Raw genomic sequence first — 6,428 nt, 5'->3', positions numbered from 1 at the left:
TTCTGCTTGTCCACTCGCCTTCTGAGGACTGACCACAGGTTCTCTATGGGATTGAGATCCGGGGAGTTGCCTGGCCACGGATCCAAAAATTTCAATGTAATGATCTTCAGCCACTTCTTTATCACTCCTGCTTTGTGACATGGTGCTCCATAAAATGCATAAATGCATGGATCATCAACAAATTGCTCATGGATCGTTGGAAGTAGTCGCTCTTTCAGGACCTTTTGATATATTCATGGCTTCATGGCAGTGCCTTTGGGCAGAATTGTGAGAGAGCCCACTCCCCAGACATGGATGGTCTCAGGATGCTTCACTGTTGGCACTTCACAGGACTCATGGTAGCATTCACCTTTTCTTCTCTGAACAATCAATTTCCCAGATGTCCCAAACAGTCAGAAGGGAGCTTCATCAGAGAAAATAACTTTGCACCAGTCTTCTGCTGTCCAATCCTTGTACTTCCTGCAGAATTTCAGTCTGTCCATGACGTTTTTCTTGGAGAGAAGTGGCTTCTTTGCTTCCCTTCTTGACACCAGACTGTTGTCCAAAAGTCTTGGCCTCACTGCTGCCATTCCTGAGCAAGCTCTGCACTGGTGGCGACATAATTCCATAGCTGACTCCTCAGGTGGAGATGGTCCTGGCGCTTGTTGGACACTCTGGTACGTCCTGAAGACTTCTTCACTGCAGTCGAACCTCTCTCCTTGAAGTTCTTGATGATCCGGTAAATGGTTCTTTCAGGTTCAATATTCTTTGTAGCAATTTCCTTGCATGTGAGGCCATTTTGATGGAAAGCGATGGCTGCATGTGTTTCTTCGGAGGTAACCATTGCTAACAAGAACACAATGATTGGAAGTGCTTCTTCCCTCCTTTTATAGCAATCAGTCTGCTCTTACAATTTAAATAGTATGATAGTGATTTCACCTGACTAGTACTCATTCACATTTTTAATATGTGTTGCTGATATGATTAGTCAGTTAATGTTAGCTGGTCATTTTGTGTCAGGATCAAAAAACAGTGATTTTTTTTTTGTGTGAAATGTTCCTTTTTTGGCCAATGAAGCTTTTAGCAATTATTTAAAATGCATCTATGATTAGTCAGTTAATGTTAGCTGGTCATTTTGTGTCAGGATCAAAAAACAGTGATTTTTTTTTTGTGTGAAATGTTCCTTTTTTGGCCAATGAAGCTTTCAGCAATTATTTAAAATGCATCTGATCACTCTACACAGTAATCTAGAAATTATGTGAATGAACACCACAACAGCTTAAGCAGCAAACTTTGCAAAACACAAAATTTGTCACTGCCAAAACTTTTGGCCATGACTGTATATAGCAGGGATCCTCAAATCTGGCCCACGAGTTCTGATTAATTTGGGATTTTTTTCAACTAACAAGGACATTTGGCAGGTTTTTGCATGTAAGTTATGTGTTGCATGAATGACACTGGTAATCCGAGCCCTTCGTGTGCTCATGCTAAAAATGTAAAATTCTCACTCACCTTATGTCTGTTGCCATTTACGCTCGGCCTTACTTTTTTGTAAGTGCTATTAAAGACAAGAAAAGAGCAAAATGAAGACATATGGGAATAATAAGGCACCACCTGATTAAGATATTATCTCCACAAAGGGAAGGATTTGTTGGTCATCTTTTGTTGTCCTGGAACAACATATCAAAATAAACAATTTTAACCTTATCGTCAACCCTAACCCTAAATTTATAATTTCTACACCAATAGCAGCATAACAATAGCAAAAATAATGTCTGTTTTCAAAACAAAAACTGGCAAGGAGGTCTATAATGCGTATGGCACATAGTCTTCTAGTTTGTACTTAACTAACTGGAGCCCAGGTCAGGAAGCAGACAGACTGGCTAAACCGACCATCTGCTAACTGCCTCAAGTCACAGAATTCAGGTAGGTCTCCACACATAGAGACTCTTTAACCTAGATATCATACTATAGAGACGGTGTCTGTTCCCCGAACTATCCCTTTCTATACGAAAGCGCTTTTTGTAAATGATATGATCAAAGATCATAACTTAGATGTGCTTTGTTTGACAGAAATCTGGCCAAAACCAGATGATTACATTATTTTAAATAATGTAAGATTACTGTTATAAACATGAGACACATCCAAAAGGTAAAGGGGGAGGTGTTGCTACAATTTATAGTAATATGTTCAGTATTTCTCAGAGGTCTGGTTTCAAGTATAATTCGTTTGAAGTAATAGTCCTTCATATAACATTATCCAGAGCAACAAGTGTTAATGATAAATCCCCTGTGACGTTTGTACTGGCTACTGCATACAGGGCACCAGGGCACCATACAGACTGTATCAAAGTGCTGATTTTCTATCTGAGTTAGTGCTGGCTGCAGATGAAGTCTTAACTGTTGGTGATTTTAATATCCATGTTGATAATGAAAAAGATGCATTGGGATCAGCATTAATCATACTTTAGACAATATTGCTACATGGAATTGATGTTAATGGCATTGAAATTCTGTAGCAGAGTGATCCGATATCATTATCTAGCCTTGTGTATACTCCATATAGCTAAAGTGGCAAATTCAACTCCTTGTTACAAATATGGTAGAATCATCACTTCTACCACAAAAGACTGCTTTGTAAATCTTCCTGACTTGTCTCAATTCCTCAGCAAATCCAATAGTTCAGAAAACAGATGTTGTAACAGAAGCTATAGGGCCTTTCGCACTGCAGGAACCTTTTCATAGTACCAGAACTAATTGTGGAACTACCCACTTTTTGGCGTTTTCACACCGCCAGGACTGGGTGTGATTTTAGTACTGGAATGCCTTTTTCGAGAACCAAATTAGCTCCTACTCCGGAGCAGGGTCTAACCAGCACAACTGGTACTAATCGTGACGTAAGTAGACATTGATTGGCCAAACGCGTATGAAAACACCCTCACCCACCATGATTTAAAACGCAGTGTAAACATACTGTAAACATTGTGTCAACTTATTTCGCAAGTATGGAGAACAGCGATAGATGGATGGACGCTGAAGTGCAGGCACTTGTAGCAAATGTAGCACTGCCAGTTGTCGTTGGAGATTCTTAGTCCTCCTGTCCGTTCTTTCAATCGCTTTAGACACAACAAAAACACAGCTCCGATCACAGCATCCTCCATACTCCTGTTGTTAACGTTGTTCTTCTTTGTTTTCATTGTTGAACGCCGCGCACAAATGACGTTGCTGTCGACCGGCTTACGTCACTTCCTAGTACACACTGTCGGTGTGAATGCAACCCTTTAAATGGTACTGGGAAATACTTTGCGCAAAATCGTCCCAGTACTTTAGTACTGTACATTTAGTTCTGGAACTAAAGCGGTGTGAAAGGCCCTTATGACCCTCTCTTTTCTTGCTCTTTAGATAGGATTGCTCCTTTACGCTTAAAGAAGATTAAGGAAAACAGTCTGACACCATGGTATAAGGAGCACACTTGCACCTTAAAGAGAGCAGCCTGGAAACTGGAGCCCAGCTGGAAGAAGACAAAACTAGAGGTATTTTGTTTTGCATGGAGAGAAAGTACTTCTACTGCTAGATCTGCTTACTTTTTCATCTCTCTGAGAAGAAAACAAACAACCCCAGGCATTTATTCAATACAGTGGCTAAATGAATGAAAAATAAAGCATCAACAGATGCAGACATTTCCAAACAGCACAGCAGTAATGACTTAATGAACTTCTTTACTTCCAAGATCGATACTATTAGGGAAAAACTTCTGACCATGCAGCCGTCAGCTACAGTATTGCATCAGATAGTCCACTATAGATCTCCTGAGGAACAATTCCGCTCATTCTCAAAGCTGGATGACTAGTAATTTCCTACTGCTAAATTCTGAAAAATTAAAACTGAGGTTTTAATTATTGGACCAAAAACCTCCACATGTAGTAACCCAAAACACTGTCTAACACTTGATGGCTGCTTTGTCAATTTTTCGCTATAAGTTAGGAACCTAGGTGTGTTATTTCATAGCAATCTTTCCTTTGAAAACCATGTTTCTAGCATTTGTAAAACTTCATTTTTCCATCTTTAAAAATATATCTAAATTACAACCAATGCTCTCAATGTCAACTGCAGAAATGTTAATTCATGCATTCATGACCTCAAGGTTAGATTATTGTAATGCTTTATTGGGTGGTTGCTCTGCATGCTTAATAAACAAACTACAGCTGGTCCAAAATGCAGCATGTAGAGTTCTTACTAGAACCAGGAAGTATGACCATATTAGCCCGGTTCTGTCAAATCTGCACTGGCTCACTATTAAACATTGTATACATTTTAAAATCTTACTAATTACTTGTAAAGCCCTAAATAGTTTAGCTCCTCAGTACTTGAGCGTGCTCATATAGCATTATAGTCCTTCACGTCCGCTGCAATCTCAAAACTCTCACCATTTGATAATACCTAGAATATCAAAATCAACTGCGGTGGGCAGATCCTTTTGCTATTTAGCGGAGACCATGTCAACTAGATGGCCATCGGGACAAGACCATGGGAACCAGACAAGTCCTCTGCACCCCCGACTGAGCCTAGTTTCTCCCAAGGTTTTTTATTTTTTTCTGTCACAGTTTTGGCTCCTTGCCACTGTCACCTTTGGCTTGCTTAGTTGGGGACGCTTGACTGATTGCAAAGGCACTACTAGAAGAGAGCTGAACTAGATGATGACATCGCTGAATCATCAATGAACTGACTTTACTTTACTTTAAGAACTGAATCTATTTTCCTGTTTAACACTGTAAAGCTGCTTTGACACAATCTGTATTGTATGAAGCACTATACAAATAAAGGTGACTTGACTTGACTGTAGCAAGCCTTCCATTAGTGTTCCGGGGGTTCTTGCAGCCAAGGCAACACCATAGAGATGAATGGGAATGCTAGAGATGAATTGTAGATCTCATTTATCCCAGTTAACAGTTAAAGGAACACTCCACTATTTAAAACAAAAAGGCTCAATGATATTACGCAGCGCCTGAAAATAGTCCCCAGCACGCTCCCTGTGCAAGCAGTTGGTTATGTTGATGGCAGTTAGCCTATTTTCAGGCGCTGCATAATATCATTGCGCCTGCTGCACCCATGGTACGGCAGCAAAGTTCCTTGATTATTACGCCGGAATGAGAGTATAGTTCCTAGCCATATCTACAGACTGAGGCAGTCCGACCTTCTGTCCCGGCGGGAAGTTGCTGCCTCCACCTGTCCGCCGGCTGCAGCGCCCCAGCCTGCTCGTCACCGATGCACCTCTCCCTTCCCCGGAGGAGGGCCGGGTGGAGAATCTGGTTTCCAAAAATCTTTTTTCTCTGTCTCTGGGTCCCAAGAGGGCATGGAAAGTCGCGGACGGACCAACACCGGACCACACTCATCCTCCTCTCTCGCCAGCAGGCAGCAGTGGGCGGTTCGAGAGTGTTGCACTGCACACTCAGACCTGTCTTCAGGTCCCTGCGTTCCACCTCGCTGCCCCACCGCGGGTATGTCGGTGGTCCTGCTAGTCCAGCTTGTGTGGTGTCTGGGTACCTGGATACCCATACCGTCTCGCTGGTTCCTGCGGACCATCAGACTCAGCTATGCGATTCAGTTCGCCAGGCACCCCCCAAGTTCAGCGGTATCTGCTTCACATCAGTGAAGGCGGCTGATGCTCCTGTCTTGCGTGCAGAGATTGCAGTCCTACTGGTGAAGGATGCGATAGAGCCAGTCCCTCCAGGCAATATGGAGATGGAGTTTTACTGCCCCTACTTCGTTGTACCCAAGAAAGGCGGTGGGTTACGACTGATCTTGGACCTGCGTGTCTTGAACCGGGCCCTTCACCGGTTACTGTTCAAGATGTTGACGCAGGAACGCATCTTCGGGTGCATCCGTCCCTGAGATTGGTTTGCAGTAATTGCAGACCATTGCTGCGGTTCGCGTCCGAAGGACAAGCATATCAGTATGAGGTCCTGCCCTCCGGGCTGTGCCTGTCACCCTGTGTCTTCACGTAAGTTGCGGCGGCACCCCTTGTTCCCTTGAGAGAACAGGGCATTCACATTTTCAACTACCTCGACGACTGGCTCATACTAGCTCAGTCTTAGGATCAGTTGTGTGCACACAGGGACTTGGTGCTTTTGCATCTCAGCCGGTTGGGCCTTCGGGTCAACTGGGAAAAGAGAAAACTCTCCTTGGAAAGGATCTCTTTTCTCGGTATGGAGTTGGATTCGGTCGAGCACGCCTCATGCAGTCGGTGTTGAACTGCCTGAATATGTTCAAGGGCAGGGTGGCGGTCCCACTGAAACACTTTCAGAGGCTCCTGGGGCATATGGCAGCTGCAGCGGCAGTCACGCCGCTGGGACTGCTTCATATGAGACTGCTTTAACACTGGCTCTATGGCCGAGTCCTGAGGTGGGCATGGCTACGCATCACTCACTGGGTCCGAGTCACACCGGCCT

Source organism: Sinocyclocheilus grahami, unplaced genomic scaffold, assembly GCF_001515645.1.
Source record: "Sinocyclocheilus grahami isolate Dianchi unplaced genomic scaffold, SAMN03320097.WGS_v1.1 scaffold507.1, whole genome shotgun sequence".
NCBI classification, from domain to species: Eukaryota; Metazoa; Chordata; class Actinopteri; order Cypriniformes; family Cyprinidae; genus Sinocyclocheilus; species Sinocyclocheilus grahami.
Note: the sequence above shows the minus strand (reverse complement) of the source record.